Genomic DNA, 16977 nt, shown 5'->3' with positions numbered 1-16977 from the left:
TATAGCGAAGTTTTCTTCTCTATGCCGACCACACCTTGAGGACTGTACCCAAGAGGTATCCATAGATGTAGACAGTGCTGACCCACTGCCCTCAGACTTGCATTCCACCTCACTGAGAATCTCATCGCCGGTTTTATGAGTACTGGCAGAAAGACGAGGATACCATGGGAAAATCTTCCTCCGATTATCTCTTTTCCTGATAGGAACTGTGTTTCCCTTTGCTAAACTGTGGCTGCCCACACTACTAGGAATATTCGAGCACCGGATTCACCCTCAAAATGCCAGGGATCCTGGTCGCACCCCTGGCCCTCTTCTCGCCATGGCAAGCAACTCAAAGACATGTGCAGCTCTAACACTACAACGGGTCCAAAGGCCACCACAAGTGATATTCCTTGGGAGCCACGCTCTGCCCAGGCAGACAGCGTTAAGCCCAAGTCTGACAGATCATCACCCGTCTGGGCACGGCCCCGCATACAGCGTGCCTTCGCATTGCAAGACTTACCCAGTACTTCTGGCACTTCCAAATAGAGCGTTCACCTCGTTCCCATCACATCATACTGAATACATTGAAGAATTTTCCGTGCATCGAGACACATTGATTTTCCGCCCTGCAACTTGCATCCATCGCTCACTGAGGATCTGCTCTTTGGCTCCAAGTTTTCCTCGGAAGAAGATGAAGAGCATCAGAGGACAAGATCCTTCGGGTTCCCTCTTGTTCTATTGGAAAAGTCCAGTTAGCTGCGCTCACCTGTGGGTATTCACACTGCTAGGAACAGACTAATGAATTCGCCATGAGTTTTCCCGAGGTCACGGGGCTGCCAGAGTCCTCATGAATTCACGGCAGCCAGCTCAAGTCAACTGCAGCTCCACCACTACCACCCATCCGAAGGCCAGCCTAAAACTTCTTCTTGTGGAGCGTTACTCTACCTGGCCAGGGACTAATTACTCAAAATACAAGTAATCAGCACCTGTCCGGGCAGGGCACCACACACATCAGGGCTCTCAGTGAAGGATCTCCCCGGTCCCCTTCCCACTCTCGCGAGTAGCTTTGATCTGTCTCCCCATCAAATCCTAACGGCTGCACCCACGATATATCCAGACCCCTAGAAGATAGCAAACCACTGCCTTCCAACCTGCAACCCTCCCTCAGTGGACACCCACACCTACCTCCACCCCACTCTATGCCTACTTGAGAAGTATCAGAACCACGCGAGAATAACGCATATTGTACTTCTCGCTTCTTCTCATAGGAATGATCTTGCTTCCTGCAAACTGTTTGTGTTCACCTTGGGAGGAAAGGACCACTTAACTCATCCTGAGGATGCCAGCCCAACACATGGCTACCACAGTCATTAGGATATCAAGGCAGCCAACTCAAGGACACCTGTAACTCCACCCACATAACTGGTCTAGAGGTCACCACCAACGATGTTCTTGTGAGCCTTACTCTACCTAGACGGCTCGGTTCACTACTACTATACGTGAACAGTACCTGTCCGGGCAGGGCACCGCACACAGCACAGCTTCGAGGTGGAGGACACGCCTACCTCCCTCTCACTCACACATGTACCTTTCTTACTTCTATCCAGCACATCCTGATGACTGTACCCAGGCTTGATCCTTACCCCTTCAAAATATCTCGACCCACTGTCCTCCACCTTGCATCTCTCCCCCGTGGTGATCTCCTCAGCTGCTCTATGCATTTCTGGAGAACTATGTGAACACAGGAAAAATGATCTTGCTTTCTGTTCTCTGCTACTCTATGAGCAATTATCTTGACCTTATTCACTTTATACATGTTCACGTTTTTCGGGGTGGAACAGGTAAATCATCATCAAGATGCGGTTGAGATCTATGTGGCTTCCAGAGCCTTCCTGACTTCGGGAAGTATGACCACCTGGAGCCCCATGCCCATCGCCCGTCCACAGGCACCACAACCGATACTCCAGTTGCACAGTACTCGGCCCGGAAAGGCACTGTTTACCCCTAGTCTAGGAAACGGCACCTTTCCGGGCTGGGCACTGCACACAGCACGGCCTCAAGGTGGGGGACCTGCTGAGTCTCCTTTCCCATCTGTAGAGAAGTTGGCTTCTCTATGCCGACCACACCTGGAGACTCTACCCAAGATTTATCCATAGACTTAGACAGTGTTTACCCACTGCCCTCAGACTTGCATCCCACCTCTATGAGGATGTCATCAACGGTTCTATGTGTACTGCCACAAGGATGAGGATACCATGAGAAAATCTTCCTCCCTTTATAGCTTTTCCTGATAGGAACTGTGTTTCCCTTTCCTAAACTGTGGGTGCCCCCACTGTTTGGATTATTCGAGCACCGGTGTCATCCTCAAAAGGGCAGGGATCCTGGTCGCTCTCCATTCCCTCTTCTCGCCATGGCAAGCATCTCAACGACACATGCAGCTCCACCACTAGAACGGGTCCAAAGGCCACCACAACTGATGTTCCTTTTGAGCCTCCCCCTAGCCACGCAGACACTGTTTACACCAAGTCTGAGAGACCAGCACGTGTCTGAGCACAGCCCCGCAAACAGTGTGGCTTCGCGTTGCAAGAACGCCCCAGGACTTCTGGCACTTCCAAATGTACCTGGCACCACTCTACCCACCACATCATACTGAATGAATTCAACAATTTTTCCTAAATCGAGACACTTTGATTCACCCCCCTGCAACTTGCACCCATCACTCAATGGGGCCCTCTCTTCTGCTCTAACTTATGCCAGGAGGAGGAGGAGGAGCATCAGAGGACAAGAGCATTCGAGTTCTCTCTTGTTCTACTGGAAAGGCCCGTTAGCTTCTCTCAGCTGGCGGTGTACACATTGCTAGCAAAAGACTAATGAAATCGTGCCGAGATTTCCCGTGATGAGGTGGCTGCCAGAGTCGTCATGACTTCATGGCAAGCAGCTCAAGGTCACCTGCATCTCCACCACTACCACGCGTCCGAAGGCCAGCCTCAAAGTTGTTCTTCCTGAGCATTACTCTACCTGGACAGGAACTAATTCCCCAAAATACATGTAATCAGCACCTGTACAAGTAGGGCACCACACACATCAGGGCTCTCTGTGGAGGATCTCCCCGGCCCCATTCCCACGTTCACGGGGAGCTTTGATCTGTACCCTCATCACATTTTGATGCCTGCACCCACGATATATCCAGACCCCTAGAGGATATCGAACCGCTGCCTTCCAACCTGCATCCTTCCCTCACTGGATATCTGCACCTCCCTCCATCCCGGCTCTATGCCTAATAGAGAAGTGTCAGGACTCCACGAGAAAAACGCATATTATACTTCTCTCTTCTTTTCATAGGAATGATTTTCCTTCCTGCAACCTCTTTGTGTTCACTTTGTGAGGAAAGGACCACCTAACTCATCCTGAGGATGCCAGAAACACAGAGGGCTCCCAGGGTCATTAGGGTATCAAGGCACCCAACTCAAGGATGCCCGCAAATCCACCCCCATCACTGTTCCAGAGGCCACCACCAACGATGTTCTTGTGACTCTTACTCTATCCACACGGGCACCGTTTACTAGTAGTATATGTCAACAGCACCTGGGTGAACAGGGCACCGCACACAGCACGGCTTCTAAGTGGAGGACACGCCCAACTCCTTCTCACTCACACATGTACCTTTCTTACGTCTAACCATCACATCCTGATGGCTCTAATCTCGATTGATCTCTAACGCTACAAAATATCTAGACCCACTGGCCTCCAACTTGCATCTCTTCCCCTTGGGGATCACCTCAACGGCTCTATGCATATCTGGAGAACAATGGGGACCAGGATGCATGATCTTGGCTTCTGTTCTCTGCTACTCCATTAGCAATTATCTTTACCTTACTTACTTTACACATGTTCAAGTTTTTCGGGGTGGAACAGGTAAATCATCAGCAAGATGCGGTTGAGGTCTACGTGGCTTCCACAGCCTTCCGGACTTCTGGGAGGAAGATCACCTGTAGACCCACGCCCATCGCTTAGCCAACGGCCACCGCATCCGATAATCCACTTGCACAGCACTCTACCCACAAAGGCACTCTTTACCCCTAGGCTAGTAAACTGCACCTTTCTGGGCTGGGCACTGCACGCAGCATGGCCTCAATGTGGGGGACATGCTGAGTCTCCTTCCCAATCTATAGCGAAGTTTTCTTCTCTATGCCGACCACACCTTGAGGACTGTACCCAAGAGGTATCCATAGATGTAGACAGTGCTGACCCACTGCCCTCAGACTTGCATTCCACCTCACTGAGAATCTCATCGCCGGTTTTATGAGTACTGGCAGAAAGACGAGGATACCATGGGAAAATCTTCCTCCGATTATCTCTTTTCCTGATAGGAACTGTGTTTCCCTTTGCTAAACTGTGGCTGCCCACACTACTAGGAATATTCGAGCACCGGATTCACCCTCAAAATGCCAGGGATCCTGGTCGCACCCCTGGCCCTCTTCTCGCCATGGCAAGCAACTCAAAGACATGTGCAGCTCTAACACTACAACGGGTCCAAAGGCCACCACAAGTGATATTCCTTGGGAGCCACGCTCTGCCCAGGCAGACAGCGTTAAGCCCAAGTCTGACAGATCATCACCCGTCTGGGCACGGCCCCGCATACAGCGTGCCTTCGCATTGCAAGACTTACCCAGTACTTCTGGCACTTCCAAATAGAGCGTTCACCTCGTTCCCATCACATCATACTGAATACATTGAAGAATTTTCCGTGCATCGAGACACATTGATTTTCCGCCCTGCAACTTGCATCCATCGCTCACTGAGGATCTGCTCTTTGGCTCCAAGTTTTCCTCGGAAGAAGATGAAGAGCATCAGAGGACAAGATCCTTCGGGTTCCCTCTTGTTCTATTGGAAAAGTCCAGTTAGCTGCGCTCACCTGTGGGTATTCACACTGCTAGGAACAGACTAATGAAATCGCCATGAGTTTTCCCGAGGTCACGGGGCTGCCAGAGTCCTCATGAATTCACGGCAGCCAGCTCAAGTCAACTGCAGCTCCACCACTACCACCCATCCGAAGGCCAGCCTAAAACTTCTTCTTGTGGAGCGTTACTCTACCTGGCCAGGGACTAATTACTCAAAATACAAGTAATCAGCACCTGTCCGGGCAGGGCACCACACACATCAGGGCTCTCAGTGAAGGATCTCCCCGGTCCCCTTCCCACTCTCGCGAGTAGCTTTGATCTGTCTCCCCATCAAATCCTAACGGCTGCACCCACGATATATCCAGACCCCTAGAAGATAGCAAACCACTGCCTTCCAACCTGCAACCCTCCCTCAGTGGACACCCACACCTACCTCCACCCCACTCTATGCCTACTTGAGAAGTATCAGAACCACGCGAGAATAACGCATATTGTACTTCTCGCTTCTTCTCATAGGAATGATCTTGCTTCCTGCAAACTGTTTGTGTTCACCTTGGGAGGAAAGGACCACTTAACTCATCCTGAGGATGCCAGCCCAACACATGGCTACCACAGTCATTAGGATATCAAGGCAGCCAACTCAAGGACACCTGTAACTCCACCCACATAACTGGTCTAGAGGTCACCACCAACGATGTTCTTGTGAGCCTTACTCTACCTAGACGGCTCGGTTCACTACTACTATACGTGAACAGTACCTGTCCGGGCAGGGCACCGCACACAGCACAGCTTCGAGGTGGAGGACACGCCTACCTCCCTCTCACTCACACATGTACCTTTCTTACTTCTATCCATCACATCCTGATGACTGTACCCAGGCTTGATCCTTACCCCTTCAAAATATCTCGACCCACTGTCCTCCACCTTGCATCTCTCCCCCGTGGTGATCTCCTCAGCTGCTCTATGCATTTCTGGAGAACTATGTGAACACAGGAAAAATGATCTTGCTTTCTGTTCTCTGCTACTCTATGAGCAATTATCTTGACCTTATTCACTTTATACATGTTCACGTTTTTCGGGGTGGAACAGGTAAATCATCATCAAGATGCGGTTGAGATCTATGTGGCTTCCAGAGCCTTCCTGACTTCGGGAAGTATGACCACCTGGAGCCCCATGCCCATCGCCCGTCCACAGGCACCACAACCGATACTCCAGTTGCACAGTACTCGGCCCGGAAAGGCACTGTTTACCCCTAGTCTAGGAAACGGCACCTTTCCGGGCTGGGCACTGCACACAGCACGGCCTCAAGGTGGGGGACCTGCTGAGTCTCCTTTCCCATCTGTAGAGAAGTTGGCTTCTCTATGCCGACCACACCTGGAGACTCTACCCAAGATTTATCCATAGACTTAGACAGTGTTTACCCACTGCCCTCAGACTTGCATCCCACCTCTATGAGGATGTCATCAACGGTTCTATGTGTACTGCCACAAGGATGAGGATACCATGAGAAAATCTTCCTCCCTTTATAGCTTTTCCTGATAGGAACTGTGTTTCCCTTTCCTAAACTGTGGGTGCCCCCACTGTTTGGATTATTCGAGCACCGGTGTCATCCTCAAAAGGGCAGGGATCCTGGTCGCTCTCCATTCCCTCTTCTCGCCATGGCAAGCATCTCAACGACACATGCAGCTCCACCACTAGAACGGGTCCAAAGGCCACCACAACTGATGTTCCTTTTGAGCCTCCCCCTAGCCACGCAGACACTGTTTACACCAAGTCTGAGAGACCAGCACGTGTCTGAGCACAGCCCCGCAAACAGTGTGGCTTCGCGTTGCAAGAACGCCCCAGGACTTCTGGCACTTCCAAATGTACCTGGCACCACTCTACCCACCACATCATACTGAATGAATTCAACAATTTTTCCTAAATCGAGACACTTTGATTCACCCCCCTGCAACTTGCACCCATCACTCAATGGGGCCCTCTCTTCTGCTCTAACTTATGCCAGGAGGAGGAGGAGGAGCATCAGAGGACAAGAGCATTCGAGTTCTCTCTTGTTCTACTGGAAAGGCCCGTTAGCTTCTCTCAGCTGGCGGTGTACACATTGCTAGCAAAAGACTAATGAAATCGTGCCGAGATTTCCCGTGATGAGGTGGCTGCCAGAGTCGTCATGACTTCATGGCAAGCAGCTCAAGGTCACCTGCATCTCCACCACTACCACGCGTCCGAAGGCCAGCCTCAAAGTTGTTCTTCCTGAGCATTACTCTACCTGGACAGGAACTAATTCCCCAAAATACATGTAATCAGCACCTGTACAAGTAGGGCACCACACACATCAGGGCTCTCTGTGGAGGATCTCCCCGGCCCCATTCCCACGTTCACGGGGAGCTTTGATCTGTACCCTCATCACATTTTGATGCCTGCACCCACGATATATCCAGACCCCTAGAGGATATCGAACCGCTGCCTTCCAACCTGCATCCTTCCCTCACTGGATATCTGCACCTCCCTCCATCCCGGCTCTATGCCTAATAGAGAAGTGTCAGGACTCCACGAGAAAAACGCATATTATACTTCTCTCTTCTTTTCATAGGAATGATTTTCCTTCCTGCAACCTCTTTGTGTTCACTTTGTGAGGAAAGGACCACCTAACTCATCCTGAGGATGCCAGAAACACAGAGGGCTCCCAGGGTCATTAGGGTATCAAGGCACCCAACTCAAGGATGCCCGCAAATCCACCCCCATCACTGTTCCAGAGGCCACCACCAACGATGTTCTTGTGACTCTTACTCTATCCACACGGGCACCGTTTACTAGTAGTATATGTCAACAGCACCTGGGTGAACAGGGCACCGCACACAGCACGGCTTCTAAGTGGAGGACACGCCCAACTCCTTCTCACTCACACATGTACCTTTCTTACGTCTAACCATCACATCCTGATGGCTCTAATCTCGATTGATCTCTAACGCTACAAAATATCTAGACCCACTGGCCTCCAACTTGCATCTCTTCCCCTTGGGGATCACCTCAACGGCTCTATGCATATCTGGAGAACAATGGGGACCAGGATGCATGATCTTGGCTTCTGTTCTCTGCTACTCCATTAGCAATTATCTTTACCTTACTTACTTTACACATGTTCAAGTTTTTCGGGGTGGAACAGGTAAATCATCAGCAAGATGCGGTTGAGGTCTACGTGGCTTCCACAGCCTTCCGGACTTCTGGGAGGAAGATCACCTGTAGACCCACGCCCATCGCTTAGCCAACGGCCACCGCATCCGATAATCCACTTGCACAGCACTCTACCCACAAAGGCACTCTTTACCCCTAGGCTAGTAAACTGCACCTTTCTGGGCTGGGCACTGCACGCAGCATGGCCTCAATGTGGGGGACATGCTGAGTCTCCTTCCCAATCTATAGCGAAGTTTTCTTCTCTATGCCGACCACACCTTGAGGACTGTACCCAAGAGGTATCCATAGATGTAGACAGTGCTGACCCACTGCCCTCAGACTTGCATTCCACCTCACTGAGAATCTCATCGCCGGTTTTATGAGTACTGGCAGAAAGACGAGGATACCATGGGAAAATCTTCCTCCGATTATCTCTTTTCCTGATAGGAACTGTGTTTCCCTTTGCTAAACTGTGGCTGCCCACACTACTAGGAATATTCGAGCACCGGATTCACCCTCAAAATGCCAGGGATCCTGGTCGCACCCCTGGCCCTCTTCTCGCCATGGCAAGCAACTCAAAGACATGTGCAGCTCTAACACTACAACGGGTCCAAAGGCCACCACAAGTGATATTCCTTGGGAGCCACGCTCTGCCCAGGCAGACAGCGTTAAGCCCAAGTCTGACAGATCATCACCCGTCTGGGCACGGCCCCGCATACAGCGTGCCTTCGCATTGCAAGACTTACCCAGTACTTCTGGCACTTCCAAATAGAGCGTTCACCTCGTTCCCATCACATCATACTGAATACATTGAAGAATTTTCCGTGCATCGAGACACATTGATTTTCCGCCCTGCAACTTGCATCCATCGCTCACTGAGGATCTGCTCTTTGGCTCCAAGTTTTCCTCGGAAGAAGATGAAGAGCATCAGAGGACAAGATCCTTCGGGTTCCCTCTTGTTCTATTGGAAAAGTCCAGTTAGCTGCGCTCACCTGTGGGTATTCACACTGCTAGGAACAGACTAATGAATTCGCCATGAGTTTTCCCGAGGTCACGGGGCTGCCAGAGTCCTCATGAATTCACGGCAGCCAGCTCAAGTCAACTGCAGCTCCACCACTACCACCCATCCGAAGGCCAGCCTAAAACTTCTTCTTGTGGAGCGTTACTCTACCTGGCCAGGGACTAATTACTCAAAATACAAGTAATCAGCACCTGTCCGGGCAGGGCACCACACACATCAGGGCTCTCAGTGAAGGATCTCCCCGGTCCCCTTCCCACTCTCGCGAGTAGCTTTGATCTGTCTCCCCATCAAATCCTAACGGCTGCACCCACGATATATCCAGACCCCTAGAAGATAGCAAACCACTGCCTTCCAACCTGCAACCCTCCCTCAGTGGACACCCACACCTACCTCCACCCCACTCTATGCCTACTTGAGAAGTATCAGAACCACGCGAGAATAACGCATATTGTACTTCTCGCTTCTTCTCATAGGAATGATCTTGCTTCCTGCAAACTGTTTGTGTTCACCTTGGGAGGAAAGGACCACTTAACTCATCCTGAGGATGCCAGCCCAACACATGGCTACCACAGTCATTAGGATATCAAGGCAGCCAACTCAAGGACACCTGTAACTCCACCCACATAACTGGTCTAGAGGTCACCACCAACGATGTTCTTGTGAGCCTTACTCTACCTAGACGGCTCGGTTCACTACTACTATACGTGAACAGTACCTGTCCGGGCAGGGCACCGCACACAGCACAGCTTCGAGGTGGAGGACACGCCTACCTCCCTCTCACTCACACATGTACCTTTCTTACTTCTATCCAGCACATCCTGATGACTGTACCCAGGCTTGATCCTTACCCCTTCAAAATATCTCGACCCACTGTCCTCCACCTTGCATCTCTCCCCCGTGGTGATCTCCTCAGCTGCTCTATGCATTTCTGGAGAACTATGTGAACACAGGAAAAATGATCTTGCTTTCTGTTCTCTGCTACTCTATGAGCAATTATCTTGACCTTATTCACTTTATACATGTTCACGTTTTTCGGGTGGAACAGGTAAATCATCATCAAGATGCGGTTGAGATCTATGTGGCTTCCAGAGCCTTCCTGACTTCGGGAAGTATGACCACCTGGAGCCCCATGCCCATCGCCCGTCCACAGGCACCACAACCGATACTCCAGTTGCACAGTACTCGGCCCGGAAAGGCACTGTTTACCCCTAGTCTAGGAAACGGCACCTTTCCGGGCTGGGCACTGCACACAGCACGGCCTCAAGGTGGGGGACCTGCTGAGTCTCCTTTCCCATCTGTAGAGAAGTTGGCTTCTCTATGCCGACCACACCTGGAGACTCTACCCAAGATTTATCCATAGACTTAGACAGTGTTTACCCACTGCCCTCAGACTTGCATCCCACCTCTATGAGGATGTCATCAACGGTTCTATGTGTACTGCCACAAGGATGAGGATACCATGAGAAAATCTTCCTCCCTTATAGCTTTTCCTGATAGGAACTGTGTTTCCCTTTCCTAAACTGTGGGTGCCCCCACTGTTTGGATTATTCGAGCACCGGTGTCATCCTCAAAAGGCAGGGATCCTGGTCGCTCTCCATTCCCTCTTCTCGCCATGGCAAGCATCTCAACGACACATGCAGCTCCACCACTAGAACGGGTCCAAAGGCCACCACAACTGATGTTCCTTTTGAGCCTCCCCCCTAGCCACGCAGACACTGTTTACACCAAGTCTGAGAGACCAGCACGTGTCTGAGCACAGCCCCGCAAACAGTGTGGCTTCGCGTTGCAAGAACGCCCCAGGACTTCTGGCACTTCCAAATGTACCTGGCACCACTCTACCCACCACATCATACTGAATGAATTCAACAATTTTTCCTAAATCGAGACACTTTGATTCACCCCCCTGCAACTTGCACCCATCACTCAATGGGGCCCTCTCTTCTGCTCTAACTTATGCCAGGAGGAGGAGGAGGAGCATCAGAGGACAAGAGCATTCGAGTTCTCTCTTGTTCTACTGGAAAGGCCCGTTAGCTTCTCTCAGCTGGCGGTGTACACATTGCTAGCAAAAGACTAATGAAATCGTGCCGAGATTTCCCGTGATGAGGTGGCTGCCAGAGTCGTCATGACTTCATGGCAAGCAGCTCAAGGTCACCTGCATCTCCACCACTACCACGCATCCGAAGGCCAGCCTCAAAGTTGTTCTTCCTGAGCATTACTCTACCTGGACAGGAACTAATTCCCCCAAAATACATGTAATCAGCACCTGTACAAGTAGGGCACCACACACATCAGGGCTCTCTGTGGAGGATCTCCCCGGCCCCATTCCCACGTTCACGGGGAGCTTTGATCTGTACCCTCATCACATTTTGATGCCTGCACCCACGATATATCCAGACCCCTAGAGGATATCGAACCGCTGCCTTCCAACCTGCATCCTTCCCTCACTGGATATCTGCACCTCCCTCCATCCCGGCTCTATGCCTAATAGAGAAGTGTCAGGACTCCACGAGAAAAACGCATATTATACTTCTCTCTTCTTTTCATAGGAATGATTTTCCTTCCTGCAACCTCTTTGTGTTCACTTTGTGAGGAAAGGACCACCTAACTCATCCTGAGGATGCCAGAAACACAGAGGGCTCCCAGGGTCATTAGGGTATCAAGGCACCCAACTCAAGGATGCCCGCAAATCCACCCCCATCACTGTTCCAGAGGCCACCACCAACGATGTTCTTGTGACTCTTACTCTATCCACACGGGCACCGTTTACTAGTAGTATATGTCAACAGCACCTGGGTGAACAGGGCACCGCACACAGCACGGCTTCTAAGTGGAGGACACGCCCAACTCCTTCTCACTCACACATGTACCTTTCTTACGTCTAACCATCACATCCTGATGGCTCTAATCTCGATTGATCTCTAACGCTACAAAATATCTAGACCCACTGGCCTCCAACTTGCATCTCTTCCCCTTGGGGATCACCTCAACGGCTCTATGCATATCTGGAGAACAATGGGGACCAGGATGCATGATCTTGGCTTCTGTTCTCTGCTACTCCATTAGCAATTATCTTTACCTTACTTACTTTACACATGTTCAAGTTTTTCGGGGTGGAACAGGTAAATCATCAGCAAGATGCAGTTGAGGTCTACGTGGCTTCCACAGCCTTCCGGACTTCTGGGAGGAAGATCACCTGTAGACCCACGCCCATCGCTTAGCCAACGGCCACCGCATCCGATAATCCACTTGCACAGCACTCTACCCACAAAGGCACTCTTTACCCCTAGGCTAGTAAACTGCACCTTTCTGGGCTGGGCACTGCACGCAGCATGGCCTCAATGTGGGGGACATGCTGAGTCTCCTTCCCAATCTATAGCGAAGTTTTCTTCTCTATGCCGACCACACCTTGAGGACTGTACCCAAGAGGTATCCATAGATGTAGACAGTGCTGACCCACTGCCCTCAGACTTGCATTCCACCTCACTGAGAATCTCATCGCCGTTTTATGAGTACTGGCAGAAAGACGAGGATACCATGGGAAAATCTTCCTCCGATTATCTCTTTTCCTGATAGGAACTGTGTTTCCCTTTGCTAAACTGTGGCTGCCCACACTACTAGGAATATTCGAGCACCGGATTCACCCTCAAAATGCCAGGGATCCTGGTCGCACCCCTGGCCCTCTTCTCGCCATGGCAAGCAACTCAAAGACATGTGCAGCTCTAACACTACAACGGGTCCAAAGGCCACCACAAGTGATATTCCTTGGGAGCCACGCTCTGCCCAGGCAGACAGCGTTAAGCCCAAGTCTGACAGATCATCACCCGTCTGGGCACGGCCCCGCATACAGCGTGCCTTCGCATTGCAAGACTTACCCAGTACTTCTGGCACTTCCAAATAGAGCGTTCACCTCGTTCCCATCACATCATACTGAATACATTGAAGAATTTTCCGTGCATCGAGACACATTGATTTTCCGCCCTGCAACTTGCATCCATCGCTCACTGAGGATCTGCTCTTTGGCTCCAAGTTTTCCTCGGAAGAAGATGAAGAGCATCAGAGGACAAGATCCTTCGGGTTCCCTCTTGTTCTATTGGAAAAGTCCAGTTAGCTGCGCTCACCTGTGGGTATTCACACTGCTAGGAACAGACTAATGAAATCGCCATGAGTTTTCCCGAGGTCACGGGGCTGCCAGAGTCCTCATGAATTCACGGCAGCCAGCTCAAGTCAACTGCAGCTCCACCACTACCACCCATCCGAAGGCCAGCCTAAAACTTCTTCTTGTGGAGCGTTACTCTACCTGGCCAGGGACTAATTACTCAAAATACAAGTAATCAGCACCTGTCCCGGGCAGGGCACCCACACACATCAGGGCTCTCAGTGAAGGATCTCCCCGGTCCCCTTCCCACTCTCGCGAGTAGCTTTGATCTGTCTCCCCATCAAATCCTAACGGCTGCACCCACGATATATCCAGACCCCTAGAAGATAGCAAACCACTGCCTTCCAACCTGCAACCCTCCCTCAGTGGACACCCCACACCTACCTCCACCCCACTCTATGCCTACTTGAGAAGTATCAGAACCACGCGAGAATAACGCATATTGTACTTCTCGCTTCTTCTCATAGGAATGATCTTGCTTCCTGCAAACTGTTTGTGTTCACCTTGGGAGGAAAGGACCACTTAACTCATCCTGAGGATGCCAGCCCAACACATGGCTACCACAGTCATTAGGATATCAAGGCAGCCAACTCAAGGACACCTGTAACTCCACCCACATAACTGGTCTAGAGGTCACCACCAACGATGTTCTTGTGAGCCTTACTCTACCTAGACGGCTCGGTTCACTACTACTATACGTGAACAGTACCTGTCCGGGCAGGGCACCGCACACAGCACAGCTTCGAGGTGGAGGACACGCCTACCTCCCTCTCACTCACACATGTACCTTTCTTACTTCTATCCAGCACATCCTGATGACTGTACCCAGGCTTGATCCTTACCCCTTCAAAATATCTCGACCCACTGTCCTCCACCTTGCATCTCTCCCCCGTGGTGATCTCCTCAGCTGCTCTATGCATTTCTGGAGAACTATGTGAACACAGGAAAAATGATCTTGCTTTCTGTTCTCTGCTACTCTATGAGCAATTATCTTGACCTTATTCACTTTATACATGTTCACGTTTTTCGGGGTGGAACAGGTAAATCATCATCAAGATGCGGTTGAGATCTATGTGGCTTCCAGAGCCTTCCTGACTTCGGGAAGTATGACCACCTGGAGCCCCATGCCCATCGCCCGTCCACAGGCACCACAACCGATACTCCAGTTGCACAGTACTCGGCCCGGAAAGGCACTGTTTACCCCTAGTCTAGGAAACGGCACCTTTCCGGGCTGGGCACTGCACACAGCACGGCCTCAAGGTGGGGGACCTGCTGAGTCTCCTTTCCCATCTGTAGAGAAGTTGGCTTCTCTATGCCGACCACACCTGGAGACTCTACCCAAGATTTATCCATAGACTTAGACAGTGTTTACCCACTGCCCTCAGACTTGCATCCCACCTCTATGAGGATGTCATCAACGGTTCTATGTGTACTGCCACAAGGATGAGGATACCATGAGAAAATCTTCCTCCCTTTATAGCTTTTCCTGATAGGAACTGTGTTTCCCTTTCCTAAACTGTGGGTGCCCCCACTGTTTGGATTATTCGAGCACCGGTGTCATCCTCAAAAGGGCAGGGATCCTGGTCGCTCTCCATTCCCTCTTCTCGCCATGGCAAGCATCTCAACGACACATGCAGCTCCACCACTAGAACGGGTCCAAAGGCCACCACAACTGATGTTCCTTTTGAGCCTCCCCCTAGCCACGCAGACACTGTTTACACCAAGTCTGAGAGACCAGCACGTGTCTGAGCACAGCCCCGCAAACAGTGTGGCTTCGCGTTGCAAGAACGCCCCAGGACTTCTGGCACTTCCAAATGTACCTGGCACCACTCTACCCACCACATCATACTGAATGAATTCAACAATTTTTCCTAAATCGAGACACTTTGATTCACCCCCCTGCAACTTGCACCCATCACTCAATGGGGCCCTCTCTTCTGCTCTAACTTATGCCAGGAGGAGGAGGAGGAGCATCAGAGGACAAGAGCATTCGAGTTCTCTCTTGTTCTACTGAAAGGCCCGTTAGCTTCTCTCAGCTGGCGGTGTACACATTGCTAGCAAAAGACTAATGAAATCGTGCCGAGATTTCCCGTGATGAGGTGGCTGCCAGAGTCGTCATGACTTCATGGCAAGCAGCTCAAGGTCACCTGCATCTCCACCACTACCACGCGTCCGAAGGCCAGCCTCAAAGTTGTTCTTCCTGAGCATTACTCTACCTGGACAGGAACTAATTCCCCAAAATACATGTAATCAGCACCTGTACAAGTAGGGCACCACACACATCAGGGCTCTCTGTGGAGGATCTCCCCGGCCCCATTCCCACGTTCACGGGGAGCTTTGATCTGTACCCTCATCACATTTTGATGCCTGCACCCACGATATATCCAGACCCCTAGAGGATATCGAACCGCTGACTTCCAACCTGCATCCTTCCCTCACTGGATATCTGCACCTCCCTCCATCCCGCTCTATGCCTAATAGAGAAGTGTCAGGACTCCACGAGAAAAACGCATATTATACTTCTCTCTTCTTTTCATAGGAATGATTTTCCTTCCTGCAACCTCTTTGTCTTCACTTTGTGAGGAAAGGACCACCTAACTCATCCTGAGGATGCCAGAAACACAGAGGGCTCCCAGGGTCATTAGGGTATCAAGGCACCCAACTCAAGGATGCCCGCAAATCCACCCCCATCACTGTTCCAGAGGCCACCACCAACGATGTTCTTGTGACTCTTACTCTATCCACACGGGCACCGTTTACTAGTAGTATATGTCAACAGCACCTGGGTGAACAGGGCACCGCACACAGCACGGCTTCTAAGTGGAGGACACGCCCAACTCCTTCTCACTCACACATGTACCTTTCTTACGTCTAACCATCACATCCTGATGGCTCTAATCTCGATTGATCTCTAACGCTACAAAATATCTAGACCCACTGGCCTCCAACTTGCATCTCTTCCCCTTGGGGATCACCTCAACGGCTCTATGCATATCTGGAGAACAATGGGGACCAGGATGCATGATCTTGGCTTCTGTTCTCTGCTACTCCATTAGCAATTATCTTTACCTTACTTACTTTACACATGTTCAAGTTTTTCGGGGTGGAACAGGTAAATCATCAGCAAGATGCGGTTGAGGTCTACGTGGCTTCCACAGCCTTCCGGACTTCTGGGAGGAAGATCACCTGTAGACCCACGCCCATCGCTTAGCCAACGGCCACCGCATCCGATAATCCACTTGCACAGCACTCTACCCACAAAGGCACTCTTTACCCCTAGGCTAGTAAACTGCACCTTTCTGGGCTGGGCACTGCACGCAGCATGGCCTCAATGTGGGGGACATGCTGAGTCTCCTTCCCAATCTATAGCGAAGTTTTCTTCTCTATGCCGACCACACCTTGAGGACTGTACCCAAGAGGTATCCATAGATGTAGACAGTGCTGACCCACTGCCCTCAGACTTGCATTCCACCTCACTGAGAATCTCATCGCCGGTTTTATGAGTACTGGCAGAAAGACGAGGATACCATGGGAAAATCTTCCTCCGATTATCTCTTTTCCTGATAGGAACTGTGTTTCCCTTTGCTAAACTGTGGCTGCCCACACTACTAGGAATATTCGAGCACCGGATTCACCCTCAAAATGCCAGGGATCCTGTCGCACCCCTGGCCCTCTTCTCGCCATGGCAAGCAACTCAAAGACATGTGCAGCTCTAACACTACAACGGGTCCAAAGGCCACCACAAA

The sequence above is a fragment of the Balaenoptera ricei genome, chromosome X (assembly GCF_028023285.1).
Source record: "Balaenoptera ricei isolate mBalRic1 chromosome X, mBalRic1.hap2, whole genome shotgun sequence".
In the NCBI taxonomy this organism is placed as follows: domain Eukaryota; kingdom Metazoa; phylum Chordata; class Mammalia; order Artiodactyla; family Balaenopteridae; genus Balaenoptera; species Balaenoptera ricei.
The sequence above is the reverse complement of the archived record's forward strand: the minus strand, read 5'-3'. Positions refer to the sequence as shown.